Consider the following 21,428-nt stretch of genomic DNA (forward strand, 5'->3'; position numbering starts at 1 on the left):
ATGAATAAATAAAACACAAACAATAATTTTAAAAAAGGCTAGATGGGCCCCTGACCACATTGGACCCCTAGGCTAAATCAAAAGGTAGCCTGTGCATTAATCCACCCCTGAAGATCGCATTTCATTAAATGTTTTCATTAAATATTCAGTACTCTTGCAATGTTTATAGTCCACTCAAAAGGCTCAAAGGTACTGGTGTGTATTTTTACATACCATTACATTGATTATTGAAAAAATATTGAATTAATTTGGTTGCACAGTTCTGTCCTGCACTTATTTTGTAAATGAGCTCTAGAGAGCTTTCTGTTGAATGCACACATCAGTGTGAACTGTCATCAGCATTGGATTGGGTACCTGGGGCCTACCAAGACTGCGGACAACCAAGGCCAACCACCTGGCTGTGTGTAAGTAATTACGTACACATGCAATCCCACCTGCCCCAAACCAAATCTACCCTCTACCAACTCAGATCTGGCCTCAATAGCAATACTGCATTCTCTTTTATTGCAGTGCCTAACCCACCCATATCTGATGTCACAGGGTCAAGGACTATATATAAAAATTGACTGTGTTTTGCCAGAGGGGTAATGTAGAAAGAACCTCACGGCACACAGGTCTGCATGAAGTTTTCAGTGATTTATTGAAGTGGAGTGCACAGCAACGTTTCGGGGTCACCCCCTTTGTCAAGCATTTGGGGGGTTGCCGAGCCTCCACCCACGTGCACCAGGCATATCTTTGCTGACCTAGAAGGTGGGTGTGCTAATCCACACTACATTGCTTGGTTTTGCCAGAGGGGCCCATGAAGCCTGCAGTCCACTTGGATTTTTTTCTAGAAGCATGGCTACACGCATTCATAACTGGATATAAGAAGTTGTTTTTTTGTTGTTGTTTATGGAAAATGTCTTACTCAATTATAAAGTAAAGAATCTCCTACTTTTTGGTATGAATGCAAACATGTGGCAATGTTATTCTTCAAAACAAACTACACACAGTGGAGGCTTATTTATTAGAGTTCCGTTTTTAGTGGTTTTAGAGGTTTTTGAAACCACAACTAAACTCTAAAGCCACGATTGTCATTGAATTCATTAAAAGATCCGAATATAAAAATTACAAACGAAAGAAAGCACTGAACGATGCGGTAAAAAATATGAATATAACAAAAACCTTGAAAAAGTCTAGTTTTTTGGACAATTTCTAGCAAAATAAAAATCCAAAAACCTCTAAAAGTCTGAATTGATTTAAAACGGTCCAATAGAATCATCTCAGCTCCCACTGACTTAGAGGTTTTGGTGATTTTTTACACTTAATAAATGTCAAATTTTTAGCGCTTTTTAGAAGTATAGGAAAACCACAAACTTTTTGAGATTTGTGAAAAAATCGCAATTCAATTGTTAGTAAATGGACCCCTTAGACCAGTGATCCCCAACCAGTAGCTCGTGAGCAACATGTTGCTCTCCAACTGCTTGGATGTTGCTGCCAGTGGGCTCACACTAAGTGCTTATTTTTGAAACAAAGCCTCATGTTGGTTGACAGTCCACATATGGGTTACCAAATGGCTAGTCACACCCCTTATTTTGCACCCAAAGAACATATTTGATGCTAGTGTTGCTCCCCAACTCCTTTTACATCTGAATGTTGCTCACGGGTTCAAAAGGTTGGGGATCCCTGCCTTAGACTTATTTGTCTGTCAGTGAAAACAAATAATATAATATATATTTCCTCTTTAAAGGAGAAGGAAAGTTAAAAAAAACAACCTCCCTCTTTCTCTTCAGCATTACCCCCCCTCCTGAAACGCTGCATTGAAAAGTGCAATGGTATTACTGTATTTGTGCACTTGCATTCCAAAGATTTTGCATAGTATAAGCTTTGGCGCCGCCATTTTCAAATCACCACATCACTTCCTCCCTGCGCTTCACCACTAGTGCGCATGCACCTCTTCTTGACCCTATGACATAACCAAATAAGCGCGTGTATGTATCTACAGAGTCAGCATAAACAGGGACCCATTTCCGTCACATTCATATTGCTTAGAACAGTGCACATTTTTTGAATAAGCACAATATGTTCTACAACGATCGTTTCACTCCTCTGCTTCTCCGCTTGCTGCAAACTGTAAATCAAAACCAGCAAGCGCAGGAGCTTCAAAGCTTTCCCATTCTTACCCGACAGCAGGGAACATCAGTCATATTGACAGGTTTGTAAATGCAGGTGGCGGCAAAGACGTTAGGGATGACAAACGAACAAACTATTGGATCACGTGACCCGAACGTCGTCTGTTCAAAGGGAAGCCAGGAGGTCATAGTGCGCATGTGCAGGGCACTGCTGAGACTAATGGCGCATGCGTGTGCCCTGATTTGAGGGATTTATGGACTGCAGCAAAGATATCCGTTTCTGTGCAGCTTGCCATTTATATGAAAAAGGATTACAGCTCAAGAAATAATGAGAAACTGAATGAAGAAATGCCTGCTGGTAATGGCTTATGGCCAATAATTACAGCATTATTTTATTTAGACTTTCCTTCTCCTTTAAAGCTGCAGTTATTATTCTTGCACAACAGTGAGTCCGTGCAGAGGAGTAATGAGCTTGTAAAGTAAACAGGCCTTGCTGAGATATACTTGTGACCCCAGGGTATCGCCATGTTACTTCAGTGTTTGCTTTATCACCCCTTGCTGTTCTTGCCAACCAAGACATATAATCCTAGCCACTGTTGTTTTCATTTCCAAAGATCTGCAGAGCTCACGCATAGTGAAACTCTGTGCATGCCGAGTACCCATGAATGTGCATGTATGACTTTCTCGTTTATGCAATCTTTCCTGGGTAAAAACATAAGCTTTTTGTCTTTCAACACACTCAAAAGTTTAGTAAATAGAGAACCTACTTTCTGAAGCTTTTGTTGGCTGAAGAGTCACTGAGACCTGGTGGGATGAAACATGTGACTGGATTGTGAATTTAAATGGTTACACCCTTTTTAAGAGGGACAGAGGGATTAAAAGGGTGGAGGAGTGTGTTTGTATGTAAAGCCCAGCTACTCTTACAAATAAAAGCTGCTTGGCAACAAGGTCAAGTTATTATTGTGGGTGACTTTTATTACTTTAACATTGACTGGGGTAATGGGGTTGCCAAGTCAGAAAAAGCTTGCAGGTTTGTAAATATGCTAAATGTCAACTTTTTATTCAGCTCATTCAAGAACCAACTAGAAATCAGTCTCTTTTGGATCTTGTAATAACTAATCATACCAAATTTATCTTTACCATTTGTGTTTGTGAGCGTTTGTGAGCATTTAGGGAATAGTGAGATTATGTTAAAGAAACAACTCTATAAGGGAGCAACTAAAACACTAAGGGGTATATTTATCAAAGAATGAAGTCAGAGGTCGTCACAGTCCTCTAGTGTGAAATTCTACCACTCTCCATTCATTTTTATGGGATTTTTAAAAGAGTATTTATCAATGGGTGAAAGTGAAAGTTCATCCTTTGTTAAATCAAAATCCCATAGGAATGAATATAGAGTTGCGGAATTTCCCTCTAGAGGACTGTGGCAACCTCTAACTAAGATTCAGAAAAACATGGTGCCCCAGAATATATTGTAAATGACTCACCAAATAGTAAATGTGGTCCGGGTGCACCAGCCCCAGCCTTAGGGAGTGGTACAGCACAGGATTTGAAGAATAAACAAGCGGATCCGGCACTCAAGCGGATCCACAGGACAAATAAAGATTAGTTAAAAAATATATTTTATTTGTACAAAGTTAAAAATGTAAATTTGCATCTCCGTCTGCCCTAAGCATTTCGCACCCACCCAGGGCGCTTAGTCATGGGCTCTCTAACTTCACTCTTTGATAAATAAACCCCTAAATTTTAGACGTGTGTAGGGACCCATAAGTATAATGGCATTTTTGGCTTCATTCCCTAACAGTGCCTTAGTTCCCTGTTGCTGGGTAAATACCCATGTAACGTTTGGTACCTATTTTGCATACCCATTTCATTGGCTCTAGCTTGATGACCATATCCTGCATCACTGTAACAAAGTGCTTTGCAGGGGGAGGTCCTTCCTCTTTGGCCTGCAGCAGTTGATCTGGGTGAAGGTGTCTATTGAGCCTGGAGTCAACAAGTTGTTGGTGCCCTAAAGGGACAACCCCTTTAGAGAAGTCGGGGTACAGAGATGTGATGGCTCATTCTGTTAACACCTTTAAGAGGGGCTTGGATGATTTCATGGACAAACATAATATCCAAGGCTATTGTGACACTAAAATCTATAGCGTATGAGCATATACAGTTTATGTGAGTGCATGGAGGGGTCAATTTGTGTATGTGTGGATGCTGGGTTTCATTTGGAGGGGTTTAACTTGAACTTGTTGGACTTTGGTATTTTTCCAACCAGACTACGTAACTGAATTCTTTCATAGCCAAAAACCACAATGTTTATTTGTTTTCTCATTTTGTGTATGTTTTGTAACCAAGTACTCAACACTTATGTAAAGAAAGGTGATTCATGAACAGGTTAGAAATCAAACCCAAAGAAAGTTTAAATAATGTGTTTAGCTTTCAGATGCTAAAAATACAACATTTCATAAGGTAATTTCTACAGTAATTTCTACAGTGTAGCCTTACCGAGTGTAGCCTCGGTAAGGCTACACTGGGCTGATTCCCAGGCTGCTGATAGGCTGAGAATAATCCCCTACATTCCAATCATCGCTCTTCTGTGCCTGCACCCAGAACCACAATTTTGGGCCAGGTGCAGGCACATGAAGTCAATCCACTCAGTTTGCCTATATCCTGGATGACACAATGGTTCTGGGTGCAGGCACAAAAGAGCACTGACTGAGCGTAGGGACAGATTCTCTGCCTATGTTAATCTTCAGGCTGAGAATCAGACCAGTGTGACCATAGCCTTATACAGCAGCAACATTTTTATTTAACCATTCTGTAGAAACAAACAGTGCCCCACAGATGCACATGAATAGTAACAAGGACGCAATTGAAGATTTTTCTATAGTACACATGCTTCTCTAGTTCTGCAAATAAGCATTGGGAAATACTGATATCATGGCAGCGCAAACCCTTTCCCTTTTAATTTAAGAATGTTGCACATGGTCCAATTTTTTCCCCACAATGCAACATTCCCTTTACTAAGAATTCTATGAATGAAAAAGTGTAAAGTAGTAAACTGGATGCAATATTGAATGCGAATTGATGTTATTCACAAAGATACTTGCTTTTACATATGCTTCTAACAATTCTAGTCTTCATGTCCACCTGTTCTGATGCAAGTGCATGCATAGACAGAAGGGAACCCAGTAATTACTGAGGGTGGTATTTATATCCCCCTTAGTGAATTGTTTCAATAGTTGCAGCTGACTTTATCCAATTAATGCTGCACATTGGAAGTGACAGCATTCTTACTAATTCTGTGTTCACAGTTATCCTGCAAATCCATGGAGGAAATGCTGCATTGTGGGTAAGAAAAACAAACATGCCAATTTGAAAACGGGAATGTTTTTAGAAATTCACTCATAAATTATACATATATAAAAAAATCCTCCCCCCCCCATTAAGTCCTCAGCTGCACATCTGCCCGAGCATCCTCAGCTAATCACTCCAAAACAGTTGGAAGCAATTTTACACCATTTTTACACCATTTATTCATTATAAATGTTCAGTGGTTTTGATGTTATCTGTACATGTAATTTAGTGACGTGCAGGTGGTCAATGCCCACTCCTGACCAGCTGACTCATCTCTGACATCACAAAAGAGGGCAGGGCCGGCAACAGTGTCGGACTGGGACACCAGGGGCCCACCCAAAAACCTTTGACCAGGGGCCCACCAATTAATCTTAGACCAGGGGCCCACTCTCAGTACTATTATTCTTCCTCTACTCACTCAACCTCTATTCTCCTAGTCTCTTTTATTTACATACTATAATATATTATTCCATCTATTTAGTCTCTTTGTTCTCATAGAAATAGGGAATAGCCATAAAATAGGCCAATTGTATTGAAGCAGGAGGGCCCACTGACACCGTGGCCCACCGGGAGTTTTCCTGGTATCCCGGTGGGCCAGTCCGACACTGGCCGGCAAGGACCTATAATGCAGAAGGCAGCACATTAGGGTGCCTGCTTAACCTTCACCAGCCCTCAACCACAAACAGTGTGTAGAAGTCAGCCTGAACTCGCCAGATCGGTAGGTTTTAGGCACACCACATGCACATTGCACGTAATTTTTATTGAAAGCAGATATGTCTGGCTTTGACTCTTTAAACAAATTTGCATGTATCATAGAGAAGAAAGGAATAAACAGCTTCAGGCAGTACTTAATAAACTGCAAGTGTTCATTTATTAGCAGTGTGCAACACTACATGTTTCGGGTACAAACCCTTTTTCAAGTGTGACACAGACTCCAGGGAATCTACAGCAGTACCATTTAATGACCAGGACACACTGGAGCCAGCAATCCTCCTTCTTTAACAAATTTGCATGCCAGCTAATAAAGGCTAATTTTAAAAATTATAGACCTGACTCTTGTTACATTGAGTCAGGCCAAGAGATCAGAAAGGGAACAACACACACTGCTTTGGACAGCAAATGCATCCCAATAACCTTAAAACCTTAATTTTATTTTAAATCATGCATATTGCAAAGTTGCTAAAATTATATTTTCTTGTATTATATGAACAATTAGGGGGTGATTCATCATTTTTGCCATGATTCGTTTTTTGCACAAAAATATGAGTTTTGAAAAACTCAAATGTTTGGTATTTATTAAGCACAAAAAACTTGAATAACTACAAAAAATGTAAAACATTGGCATCTAAAAGCTTGCAAGTTCATGTAGAAGTCAATGGGAGTTTTCCTAGGAAAAATTCAAACCATTTTTTAATTGTGTTCAATCAAGTTCTTTCTATTCTGATTTTTTAATTAATAAAAAAACATTCCAGTTTTTTTTTTAAATTGTGAGTTTATTCAAAGTAGAAAAAACCTCACAAATTCGATTTTTGATAAATAAGCCCATTTGTTTTTGTTTTTTTGTTATAGTGGGTATCACTGACAAACTAGGCAAGTAGACCATTATTTAGCCTGGGGTTGAACTATGTACAGTAAATATGGCCTGGAAGATGACTACAATGACTCAGACAGCTGTGCTCAATCAATTTAAATCTATAATGCACATGTAAACTACAACACTTTCAGGCTTTAACTATGGGTGCAGGTAAACTAAATGAACAGTGTAATTTGTGGATTACTATTAGGATTTGTCAATGCACCCTGGGACTGCCCCTGGTTTATGATCACCACTGTTCCACCCTCTCACAGATTATATTAGTTAGCACTTGTCTGTAACCGGTAGGCTTGATAAAGGTCTGGAGAAAGCCAAAAGCATTGCCTGGTGATTATTAATAAAAGAACGTTGTTGACTTTTCAACAGGAGTGCTGCAATTTACTTGTACATTATAGATCAACTAACCATTGGAAGAGAATTTCTAACTGCTTGCAACCATCTACACCAGGATTATTTAGGAGGTTATTATTAACATGTATTTATATAGCACCAATATATTTCGCAGTGCTGAGGTTGTTGCACTCATCTGTTTTTGCTAAATTAAGCTTTACAGCTAGGCCACCAGTATAAACAGAAACCTACACAGGCTGATCAGGTACACTCTCTCCAAAGGCTGTTCAGGCAGAAAATGTGTAAGGGACTACACACAGTATGTCAACCTTCCTACGGTTCAGACAGTGCAAAGCAGGAGCTGCGGCTCTTCATTTGCTGATGCACCATGAACTGGCCAACCTGGTAAGCCTCACAAATATTCTAACTTGTCTGATTACTGAATCAACAAATAGTGCATGGATATTGGTCAAGATCATTAGGATACCATAATTGTATTTTTTCCTCAATACTCTTCCATAAGAAAAATCTTTGTGGAGCGGATAGATGGTGTATTAGGCTGGAACTACACGATACGTCTTCTTGAGATCCGACGTGATGAGAGGAAGCGCATGCGAGGAGATGGATGCGACGAATATAAGGTAAGTAATAGAAATGTCGTAAGTTGTCCATGCGTGCATCCGATATGACACATCTGTCAGATGCACGCAGTGACAACATCCGACATTTCTATAACGTACTTTAAATTTGCCGCATCCGTCTCCTCTCATTGCGTCAGATCTGATGAAGACGCACTGTGTTTGTCAGCCCTTAGGTGAGTATCTCTTCAGCTGATTCAGAGTTGTCATTGGGCTCTTGGTTTTGGTTATTGCTCTCCCTACCCATTTTTTGGTGAACTGTATTTTCTAAGTTACAGCTGTGTTATATTGCTTAGAATTATGGCAGTGCTCTGGGTAATGTTCAATGTTTGGATCTATGTTTTCTATTTGCAGAACTTGTTTTTATAGAACCTTGGTTTTCATGATGTTTTTAGATATGTTTTTTAACAAACTATAGACACTTTAATTTCATGCTGAGGGATCTTGTTTGGCTAACTGTCTTGACTTCTGAATCAGCTGGAAGCACCAGAGCTCATTTAGGGGTTCCATTGCAAAGGGGGTGAATACATATGCAATTGAGAGTTCCATTTATCACTTGTAACTAATTTTGAAAACAATGTAGAATGGTTTTTTACATCATGGATTATTTTTGTATTCTAGTGACATAAAATGCCAGTTAAATTATTTTTTATTAAATCCATACATGTTATAAACTCAGCTGTCAATCATATAGGTCCCTGAATCTATGCCTGAGGCAAAGCAATCACTTTCACTTTCATTTCTGTACTATGTGGATGTCAGTACACTTTTTACATGCCTCTTCGTTGTCTATAAATGCATATCCTGTGCATAGGCTCATGTGTTAGGTCCTCCTTTCTAGCACATACATTCTATTTTGTTATAAGAACAAAAAATAATTGCCTTAAATAATAGTTTCCACAAAGTGACTCCTGACAGTACACTCTAATTGTGGATTCCAAAGAATGAAGGGAAGATAATTTATATATTCGTTAGTTTAAGTAAAGTTTTTGTTTAACTAACACAGTAAAATAGGATTTTAAATTATTTCTTAGGGTGATAGGTGTACTTTAAAGGAGAACTAAAGCTCAACTAATGAAGTAGGGTAGAAATGTTGTACATTGCATTTTGCCCAAGGCAACAACAACCCTTTAGTAGGGAAGATCTGTGTCTCCAAAGACACCCCCTTCGGCAGAGTGCAACTTCGCCAGCGTTAGACGGCGAAGTTGCGCTAGTCTATCTACATCGCTGGAGAATTTTCGCCAGGGTCACTGTTGGTAAATTTGCAAAGTGGCAAAATTATGTCATGCTGGCAAATTTTCACCAGCGTTAGCCTCTTCGCACTTTAGTGAATTTGCATCATAGAATATAAATGTCACAATATAAGGCTGATAAGTAATTGATACAGATAATTACTACAAGGCAGCACAGACACCAGTGCAACTAGCATCAGAATTTAACAATCAGCCCTGTAGCATCAACTTATATTACAGGCCAACCTCATTTTCTGCTTGATGATTTGCGACAACCTCTCCGCTTAGCTTCTCAACAGCTGCTCAGAGCCCACTGAGCTTGTGAGTGTCGCAGACGCTTCCAAAATGGTGACCCCCTGTGATAAGTTTAAAGTCCTGGATCATTGCTGCTATTGAGAAGCTGAAACTTTATGCTGGTGAAATAAATTCAGTATATAACATATGGCATTTTCAGCCATATTCATTTTTAGGGTTTAATTCTCCTTTAAAACAATTATATCAGTAAAATTCTGTATGATCTAAACTAATTCAAACAGGAATTCTTTTTTTCAAGTAGGGTTCTGATTTCTCCTTCAGATTAACAAGATCCTGTTTTTTTGTTTTTTATAATATGTATCTCACATCACCATAATCCTTAATTTATATATGGTGTCTTTCAGGATTTGTGGGGTTGCCTTTAATGAAAACCAGGTTTCTACTCTCCACTTTTCTGGACATTACATACTTGTCAAAAAATGACGGCTAACAGTATACATAACCAGATGTTGTTTTACATGTATTCATTATAATCCCAAGTACTTTTTTTACTTTGCTCTTGATTAAAATATTTCAAAGGCACTTTTGCCATTTATGAAAGATTCAAGTTGTCATAAGATAAATGCCTTGTGCTTTGCACTCACAAAACAGTTGATGTTTACATTGATAGAGTTTAAAACAGTTCAACCTGTCATGTTGGCATGGTAACTACAAAGTCTGTTTTCTAAACATATTACATACATACTAAAACATGGGCTCATGCAACCTAATTTGTGCCGGGGTTAGCTAACAGAAAACTAAAACAATAAAGAACAGAATATAAACTATACCAAACGATGACAACCTCCTGGATATTGACTTCAGATCATTGATAAATGCATAATGCTTTACTCTCCACAGGACTGATGTATCCAACTAAATATACAATTTTATAGGTGCCCACTTAGCTAGGGAGTAACTGATGTTGGTTATGCAGAGACATAAGCATTGGTAAAGGAATTCAGCACATAAGGTTGTGCTCACATTCTCCCACTCACTCTAAAGTATCTTATATTCTAAACGAAGTACAGAACTATAAGGTACTGTATGGCGGTTATTTATCAAAGTCCGGTTTTATCTCAACATTTTCTGTTACAAACTCTGATCAAATCTGCTCGGGTTTTTTGCGCTTATTTATTATTAAATTTCCCAAAAATTCGCTTTGCGGGAAAAAAATAAAATCAGATTTTCACGTTTTTTTCTGATTTTTCACTTAATTTCTTATGCTTTTTTACCTGAAAAGTTTGTGCACGAAATCCAATTATTGCATCAAAAAATCATTGGGACTTCTCCCATTGACTTATATGCAACCTCGACAGGTCTGAGATGTCGGATTTCCGGATTCTGACTTTTTCATCCTCGGGGTTTAATAAATTCTGAAAAATATGTGATTTTTTAAAAGTCAGATTTTATAAAAAAAAAAAAATCACACATTTTTGGGGATTTTTGCATTCAGCGTTTAGTAAATAATCCCCTATGTGTATGGAATCCAGTTTCTATTTCAACTTCCTGCCTTTCTTTCATGAAAATGTACAATATACTTTATTATGTCAGCATATGCCTCGGTCATAAGATCGGTCTTTTTTATTAACTTCTTAACTGAGAGGTTATTCCACCCAACTAACATGTCTGCTTTGGCATATTTTCATTAAAGCTCACACAAATGTAAATGGTCATGTTTAAAGGGTTTATTTAGTGCATTGCATAAATATCATACATGTGTATATATATATATATATATATATATATATATATATATATATATATATATATATATATATCTATATATATATATTTGTTATACAGTATATAAATATGAATAATGTTCAACAGGTAACCTTGTCTGAATTCAGAAAAAATACCAGGAATCCTTTGGTTGTTGCTTTTAAAGGGGTTGTTCACCTTTAAATTAACTTTTAGTATGATGTGGAGAGCGATATTCTTAGACAATTTGCGACTTGTAACCTTACAGAACATTTGTTTTTTTTTTTCCATATCTGTATAATATACATAGCAGAAAATGAGGCTCAAAGCGACTTTAAGCTATGAAACATGCACATATAAAACTAACAAGAAATGGCATGCTGGAATTCCTGCAGATTTAGCACGAGGTATGGTTTTTTCAAATAGTAATATATTGCTGCATCCCACAGCCCACTCTAATGCCATTTTTTGCCTTCTGTTTGGGAGAGATAGTGGCTAAGAACAATAAATAAATATTCACTGCCAGAATATTTAAATAACATGACAGCCATTTTACTGGAATCTTTGATCAGAATATTTCTAGAACAGCTTCTGAAAAAAAAAAAATAAATAAAATAAAATACAGACTAAAGAGGGTTATTTATTCAAGTCCAAATGCCAAATACTAAAAATTCAAGTTTTTTTTTTACAATACATTTTTAGTGGAATTTTTCTGGATTTATTATATCCCGGGGATGGAAAACGTTAGAAACTGAAAATCCAGCATCTCAGACCTGCCAAGGTTGTATATAGTCAATGGCAGAAGTATCGAAGTTATCCTGATCTGCGCTGGGTTTCATACAATAATCCGAAGATTTAGTGGTTTTCGGGTGGAAAATCCGAAAAATTCATACGATCTGATTTTTTGAGTTTTTCCCACACAGAAAATTTTCGGAAAAATCTATTGATAAATAAGGGGAAAAAACCCACGCGGATTTGGTCAGAGTAGTTTTCAGAAAATAACCCCATATAAGTAAACTACTACTATTTTTAGCCTAGAGTATTAAAGGAGATGGCCTACAAGCTGCAAATATATATTTATATTTATTTAATATTATATATTTTAAATACTGTTATGGCATGTATTACCCAGAATGCCTGTGAACTGAGGTTTTCAAGGATTTATGCAGGTAAAACTACTAGTAATGTTTTGCAACTAAATTCTGTTTATGCTGGGTTACCATCAAGTACAAGGCAAAGTAAAGCTAAATGGATCACTGGGCCCAGCCCTTTCTACCTCTAGGGAATGCAAAGTGATGCCTTCTGGAATCAGAAGGTATTTACTTGTCTCATGCTATATATACAGCACTGCCTAGATACCAAAAATTAGAGTTTTAATTCTCCCATAAGACATCATGGGCGGAGACATGCAAATCACTCCTTTGTGACCCTTTGGCCAACTATGCATCCAGATCCACTGGTTTATAGCACAGATACAGCCTAATGGTTCAGAGCCATATATCCAAACTTGCAGGCAGCCTGTTTCGATCTTGTTGGATCTCATCAGTGTAAGATATTGGAACATGGCTTCTGAGAGGTAGGACTTGGAGAGTAGCAACACCCTAACCAGATTTGGCTCCCCATTTTACCTCTAGGGAAGATATTACAGCTAATTGAGAAAATAAAATGATGCCAGTATACAGCAGTACTATAGGAGGAGGTGATTAATGCTATGTCTGCATAACTGTACACTGAGGTCACAATATGAGATAAACCCATTACAGAACTACAGCTGTGTTAACAAACTGAAATAAATAATTTAAAGAAATCACAAGGTCTAACACACAGAATAAAACAGCCTCAGGAGAGGTTTGTGATCAAATAGTTTACACAAAATTAGTGTATTCTGTTTATATTAATCACCCATCTGCCATATATTCAACCATAAATAGACAAACTATCAAGAGGTTTTAAATAATAATTATAGAATAAATATTAATTATAGAGGCAACGTGTATATCATTTCCAACAGAATTAATGACCCAGAAATTATTTTCATTTGAATGTATATTGTCAGAATTATTTAAACTGTACAGAATAACATACTGAACACTTTGGTCAAAGCTGGTTTTAGAGCTTGATAATCTTACTGTTCATGATGTACTGCGGAAATTAAAAGATGGTCTCATACATGAATATGGAAAAAAATAAAAAATTGGCCTGATTCAGCTATTTGGCAGTAGTGAATATTGTAGTATTGTACAAAATGCATACGTTCCCAAAATGGATTGTTCCCAAAACTGTTGCCTCTGTTTTTGCTTAAAGGACCAGTAACATCAAAAAAAATGTAAAAAAATTCGTTAGTACACATCAAAAAATAAACACCAACACAAATTATACTTTAAAATCACAAAGCCTTTATTAAGAAATAACTTACAGAAACTGCACTTCCTGTCCTGTACAGAAACGACGAAAAGGCGACCATCGATCCTGCTGAGCTTGATTTCTCCTCCTGGATACTCTACTGACAGCGTGTGAAGGAGCAACATGGATGCCTCATGGATGCGATGCAGTGACTGCCCGGGCCCCCTTTCTTCTCCTATACAATAGATGATGTCGCTGATGAAGAGAAGCGGCAGCCAGCGCAGGGGGGATAGAAACCCATTCACGGAAATAGCAATAAGCAGCTGTAGGTACAACGGCAGGATCATCTGACCCCTCAGCTCCTGAGCGCATCCCGAAGGAACCTGCATGAACTTTACAGCCGGTGTCTAGTGCCAGCGCTGCTCCAAGCCCGAGCACAACTCCCACAGTCAGGCTCCGTATGGCTCCGGCGATCGTTCTAGTGGGTCAAGAGCAGTGCATTAGGGACTAACCCCAGAGAAAGCAGCAGAGGTCCTTGGTCCCATTCCGCTCTTGGGCAGCAACTACAGGATTATTGAGAGGTTCTCCTCGCCGTGACCGAAAACCCCTATCACTGCCAAAGACCAGGCTCCCTTTGCAAATACTCCATTAGACTGCAGACCAAGAATGTTTGCGAGTCTGCGCTGTATCCTGTACTATTAGCGCTACTGTCCTGTAACCCCGTTTCTCATCAGTAGCACTAACGATGTGAGGCAGAGTGTAAATGCTGTGTGTGGCATTAGTCACAGGATACAGCGCAGAATTCTTCTTCCCGGACTTGACCCACTAGAACGATCGCCGGAGCCATACGGAGCCTGACTGTGGGAGTTGTGCTCGGGCTTGGAGCAGCGCTGCCACTAGACACCGGCTGTAAAGTTCATGCAGGTTCCTTCGGGATGCGCTCAGGAGGGGTCAGATGATCCTGCCCTTGTACCTACAGCTGCTCATTGCTAATTTCGTGAATGGGTTTCTCTCCCCCCTGCACTGGCTGCCGCTTCTCTTCATCAGCGACATCATCTATCATATAGGAGGAGGAAGGGAGCCCGGGCAGTCGCTGCATCGCATCCATGAGGCATCCATGTTTCTCCTTCACACGCTGTCAGTAGAGTATCCAGGAGGAGAAATCAAGCTCAGCAGGATCGATGGTCGCCTTTTCGCCGTTTCTGTACAGGACAGGAAGTGCAGTTTCTGTAAGTTATTTCTTAATAAAGGCTTTGTGATTTTAAAGTATAATTTGTGTTGGTGTTTATTTTTTGATGTGTACCAAATTTTTTTACATTTTTTTGATGTTACTGGTCCTTTAAATACCCTAGAGACTGAACCTCGCCTACTGGGTTTAAAAGCACAGCCAGGGCAGTGTGCTGATCAGATTCCCAATGACAGATCAGACTTATCAGTGCATTGCAGTGTTTTCCAGTAAGCATCTGTAGAGCCACTACACTATTACAGTGCACTTTCTAATGGATTGAACTGGCACACAGGGTGGAGTGACTGTGATGAGATGAAAGCTCTAAAATGCTTTAAAGAAAATTCCCATCATATAAAAACCAGTAAGCCACAGCATATTTCCATGCCAGCTCAGAATGTCTGCAATACAGACAGAGTGCATCTTCAAAATGCTTTTAGGGAGTACTTAGATTCCCCTGATGAGAATGGAAGGATTGTGTAATTTATCATTAGTACTTCCTGGCTCCAGCAGCTATTATTTACATCAGTTTAAAAGGAACAGTAACACAAAAAATGAAAGTGTTTTAAAGTAATGAAAATATCATGTAGTGTTGCCCTGCACTAGTAAAACTGATCTGTTTGCTTCAGAAAAACTACTATAGTTCATATAAACAAGCTGCTGAGTAGCAATGGCGGAAATTGAAAAAAGGCTATATGGCACAGGATAAGTAGTGGATAACAGATAACATTATGTTCTACAGAGCTTATCTGCTATCTGCTGTGTAACTTGAGCCTTTTCTCCTTTGAAAGGCTGCCGCTATGTCTACACAGCAGCTTATTTATATAAACAATAGTAGTGTTTCTGAAGTAAACACAGCAGTTTTACTAGTGCAGGGCAACACTACATTATATATTTATTACTTTAAAACAATTTAATTTTTTGATGTTACTGTTACTTTAACTGTATGGTTTAATCCTACCATTACCCATAAATCAATATAACTTTATGGTTTAATCTCACTCTTACCCAAAGGCTCATGCTGTATGGTTATTCCCTATAATTATAAATATGATTATGGAAATATGATTCTATTGTCCCATTAGTCTTGCTGCTATATTTCCAAGAACATCTACAACAGCATATGACTGAGAATGGTCTCAGTGCATTGCAGCTAGCTGAGAATTGAACTCTTGATAGAATGAACAACTCACTAGGTTTTCACAAATCCTGTATAGGGAGTTACTATAAATCTATGCCATTACAGCAACTCAAAACAAATTGCCACAAAAATTTAAGGGTAATCTTTAAGGGCTTATCTGAACAAATATTTTCTACAATGATGTAATCCATAACTAGCACAGTTAAATATAGCTACAATGTGGTCATACAGACTAACACAGAGCAAACAGTTTTGGCCTGGACAAAATCCTAATAGTGGGAAATCTGTGTTTTTACAATTATCCCATTTAATGTTTCTCAGTGACATAGGGAGCAAGTCAATAAAGATGGTCAGAAAGGCAAATGCTGTCCTGTGACAGTTTGCATTTCACTAAAGGGGACCTGTCACCCAGACATAAAAAGCTGTATAATAAAAGTCCATTTTAAATTAAACATGAAACCCAAATTCTTTTGGAATTCTAAAGCATTCATAGCTGTTATAAACGTGTTTAAATATCTCAGCTGTCAATCAAATATTGCCTGCCCCTCCTCCAAACAAAATAGAATTTCTAAATGTGGTGCTATTGGCAGAAGGTAACTCAATAAGTACGAGCATATTCCGTAAACCATGCAGCAGCAACACCCTACTGCATGCCTCGTCCTGTCAACCCCAGGAGCTTGATAGAGGGTATACCTGGTGGGCAGTTCCTGAGACTCCTCAGGAATTGCTCGGAAGGTAATGATTTTGGGTGGCGGGCACGAGATAGGCAGAAGAGATTTCTGCAGAGGAGGTACAAGGAAAGAACTATAAAGAAAGCATTTCAGAAAGCAAAAGGAAGTAACAGAAAATACCTACTCAAGGGCACAAGAAATAAGGATAAAAGTCAAGAATGGTCAGAAAAGGTGGCCTTTACCACCAGATACAGTAAAAAAGTTTTGAAATTTCCAGAATTATAAAGAAGTTCTTGCCAATCCTTTATGGTGATCAGCACTATTTTAAGGTATTGAGCTCTGGGATCAATGTTATCCCAAAACAAGCCCATGCCTTAAAAGACATGCTATTGCCTGCCTGTTTAAAAGTGAACATCTGAAACGGGACTTGGGACCACTTACATCAACAGGCAATTGTAGATGTGGCGGTCGTAGATACATTACTTGTAAGTATATGAAAGTGTCTAAGAAATTTAAATCAACAGTCACAGGTAAAGAATTTGACATTAAAGGATATATTAATTGCAACACCCCATTCGTGATCTGATCACATGTTTGAAATGTTACAAGCGATATGTGGGATGCACGAGTAGAAGGCTAAAAGAAAGAGCTAGAGAACACATGAGCCAGATTAGAAACCCCGGAACAGCGGAGAAGATCAACATTACTAGACACTTCACATTATGTAATGGGGGTGACATAACCTTCTTTTCCATTCAGGGGATAGAAAGGGTAAGATTAGGAGTGAGAGGAGGTGATCGTTTAAGAAAGGAGAGAGGTATATTGGATTTTCCATTTAGAAACACGCCTGCCATTAGGACTTAATCATGAATTTGATGTCAAATGCTATACCTAAAACGACAGAGATCTGCTTCATTTCATAGAAATATGTTTATCTCAGAGTACATTTAAGAGATTGATAGATGTGTGATGGTTTTTATATAATATATTTATAATAGTAAACATTTGTGCAACGTTTTCCTAGATATGACTATGACTAAGTACCGGAGGGTATGAAACACGTAAGGTGGGCCATGTGAGGTCAGTATGTACCATTTCTAATGGGAACTTAAATAAATATATATATTTTTTTATTTTTACTATAATTGAGCATATATCTTTGATATATATTTTTCTGTACTGCCCCTCCTCTATACTTTAGGCATAAAGGTGGGGCAGGCAATCACTTTACATTCAGCACTTACTTGATGTAACTTCACTCCCCACATTCCCCCGCTCTATTTACCATTTAATTGTGTAGCCAATGCATGCAGTGTCGGACTGGGACACCTGGGGCCCACCAAAAACCCTTGGACCAGGGGCCCACTCTAAGTATTATTTTCTTCCTTTCCTTACTCAACCTCTATTCTCCTATTCTCTTTTCTTTACATACTATAATCTATTATTCCATCTATTGAGCATCTTCATTCTCATAGAAATAGGTAATGGCCATGACATAAGCCAAATGTTTAGCAGCATGAGGGCCCACTGACACCTTGGCCCACCGGGAGTTTTCCTGGTATCCCGGTGGGCCAGTCCGACACTGAATGCATGGGAATGAACATCAGGTCCCCCATTCTGGTGCACAAACAAGATTTTGAGATGATGCAAGGCTTGCCTTAATAACAGTGTCCACAAAATGGCTCCTGCCTGCTTGCTATATTTATGAATTCCCAGACCGAAGGAAACAAGATTCAAATAATTTATATATTGTAATTAAAGTTCATTTTTCTTGACTAACGTGATAAAATAGGATTTGGAATATTTTTTTTTAGTGTTGGGTCCCCTTTAAACAGACAATAAATTCTGAGAACACAGATAGATACTGGCAAGTACAGCAGGGTGTACAATAAGTATAAATTAACAGTATTCTGATATCAAAAGGTCTCTGTTTACAAGCTTTCTTTATCATTCGTCTGTATCTTGTCCAGCTAAGTAGCTAATCTTCCATATGCAAAACAATAAATAAGGGTAAAGTATATAGAATGTTTTGTATTACTATAAAAGAGAAGATTGTGTTGAGCCAAACTACAATATGTTGGTACACAGTTCAATGAAACATGATCTGCAGTGTAGAACCATAACAATGAATGCTCTAACTGGATGCCAGTGTTCCGTCTTAGAGAACACAAACAAATCTACGGAAGGAACAGACCATATGCAGTGCAGTAATATTAAACTCAGGCCCCCGGCATTGAAGGCACAATAAAGACTTGTAATAATATAATACTATATATTATAAGTTTTATTTTAAAAGAGAAAGTAACTATCCCTTTACGCTAGGCTACGTGGGTTTGAAGACATCTTCAGGCCCGGATTTGTGGAAAGGCTACCTAGGCCCGGACCTAGGTCGGCAGGACTTTAGGGGGGCGGCATGCTGCCCAACCACAGTCCCACGTTGGTTCAAAAACACTGGGGATACGCTGGAGATACAATAATTTTTTTAAATTTCCCATGCGCCAATCCCCATTGCTTCTGTCCCCCTGGAGGGGACGGGCGCGAACGGTAGTGGGCCTAGGGGCGGCCACTATGTAAATTTTCACACAAGAAGGGTCACTGTTCTCAATTGTCACTTAAAATAACTTAGGATATCTTACAATGTTTTGACAACACATTTAGAGGTAGATTTTTCAAGGGTTAAATTGAAAATTCGAATTAGAAATGTTCATGGTCAAAACTGTCAAGTTTGACTAGGAAGTTATTCTAATTCAATTCGAGTTGTTTTTTTTAGAAAAAAGTCCAATTTGATTTTCGAGATTTATTATACTCTGGCCCTTTAAGAACTTGAATTTGATTATTTGCCATCTAAAACCTGGATTGCAACGCGAGAGGTTCAGGGATCAATTTGAAGTTGTTTGCAGCCTTCCTGACTTTCAAGTTTTTTTTTAAAAAAAACTCAAATTGAGTTTTTAAAATTCTATTTGAATCAAATTCTTTTTGGGTCGATTCAATACATCTGAGTTGTAAACATGTGATTTTATTAATACATTTTGATAACACTTTTCCTAATAAAAGTATGTAACTTTTATATGATATATAAATGTATATGCTAAACTATTTATAAACAACAAAACACCTCTGTTGCTATAGGCAGGAAAGAAAGACCTTCCTGGAGATGTTGGTGCTGGTAAAGTCGTTATTGTTGGACCAGAACAACATTTAGGTGATTTATTAGTTGAATTGGGTAATCAGTATGATGGCCAGAAAACAACTTACTATGGTAATGTAGGGTCAACAAAATTAAACAATAAAGTGGTGGTTCCTGTTGGGGAGGGTTCACTGAACTTAGGTTACACTGAGATTACTCTAAGTGGAAAAGCACTTTTAGATGTTCTGACACCCGTGGGGAGTAAAAATTTTTTCTCATTAAAACATCCATACCTGTGTTTAAATATCTGAGCTGTCAATCAAATATTATCTGCCTCGCCTTTATGCCTGAGGCAGAGAGGTGGGGCAGTCAATTACTTTCACTTTCCATTCAGCAATTCCTACATGTCACTGCACACCTCACATTTCCCCTTCCCTCCTCTATAATTGTTTGGGGCACTGCGTATGGGCATTAGGTCCCTCACTCTGGTGCATACACAAGATTTTGAGGTGATACATAACTTGTCTTCATAACAGTGTCTCCAAAATGGCTTCTCCCTGCTTGCTGTGATTTTATACTTACAAGACTAAAGGAAACAAAATTTAAATAATAAATATAGTGTCTGTAAAGTTTATTTTGCTCAACTAACGTGATAGTAAAGAATTTTGAATTATTTCTTAGTATGACAGGTCCCCTTTAACACTAAAATATGGTGAATTTTCAAGTTAATTCTTAATTCTTTACAGTAAATTCTTACCACTTTTATAGTGGTTCACTTATTGCAATTCGTGTACAGCATAATCTTAGGTTTGTGTCCGGTCAGTGCATGTAAATTGGGCAGAGAACTGAAAAACTCATCTTGTGCACATATCTAATGTATGCCGTGATGGACAGCAACTGAAGTGAGCAGTAAAGTTAAATAGGTTGGAAGGACTTACAAGGATGGGATTGAGATAAACTCAGAAAAATGTGGAAAGGAAAATCCAGTTTAATCTCTCTCTCGTTCTCTGCAGTGGATTTCATATTGTGTTTGCTTATTGTACAGAAACAAAAGCAATTCAGATAAAACAATAGACCAGATTAAAAACTCCTGTTAACTGTGTCCCTTGGGTCAATGGAAAAAAAACATAGATCCAAAAAAGACAAAGTGAGTTCATTTACATATTGATGAATACTTTTCTATTCTGTATACACATAACAGTTCTTCATACCAGCCATAAAGCCAATAGTTCACACAGAAATTACAGTCTTATATTCTTCACTCACAATACAACATTGGCATGAGTGCCTTCCTAACTGCTGGCAATGGGAGTCGTGAAAATGCCAGCACATAACAATTCATGCGATCCTCATCTAAAAATGTGCTTATCCAAGTTGTCTAAAATAATTTCTGCTGGCTTTTTGTACTGCTGTGGCAGGAAGGGGCAAATTATGTAAAATATCTTGCACAGATCAAAACAAACAGTGTCAAGTGATCCATTACATTCTGAAGCAGTGAAGAGGATGGAAGCAGGGCTGAAGCTCACCAGAGATGGATCAATGAATCAGTGCTTTAGAATTGTAAGATATACACGTTTGTAAAATGTCAGAGTGCCATAAATAATGGTTACAAAGTCTAAAACATGTACCATACCAATTCAGGATTAACTTTTTATTTTTTTTAAGTG

The 21,428-nt window shown here is 38.1% G+C and overlaps 1 protein-coding gene across 3 annotated transcripts in view; it reads right to left on the minus strand.

The window, feature by feature from the left end:
• The window catches only part of LOC121399392 (coronin-2A-like), a 76,176-nt gene that overhangs the window by 25,041 nt on the left and 29,707 nt on the right, over positions 1-21,428 (minus strand). Inside the window, exon 1 of one of the 3 annotated variants that reach the window (XM_041579977.1) lies at positions 10,786-10,904. The exons of the other annotated variants lie outside the window; for them this stretch is intronic. The gene's annotated coding sequence lies outside the window, so the exon portion shown is untranslated. Of the gene's footprint in view, positions 1-10,785; positions 10,905-21,428 lie in introns of those variants that run through there. 3 annotated transcript variants of the gene reach the window in all.

This window comes from Xenopus laevis, chromosome 1S, assembly GCF_017654675.1.
Source record: "Xenopus laevis strain J_2021 chromosome 1S, Xenopus_laevis_v10.1, whole genome shotgun sequence".
Classification (NCBI taxonomy): Eukaryota; Metazoa; Chordata; class Amphibia; order Anura; family Pipidae; genus Xenopus; species Xenopus laevis.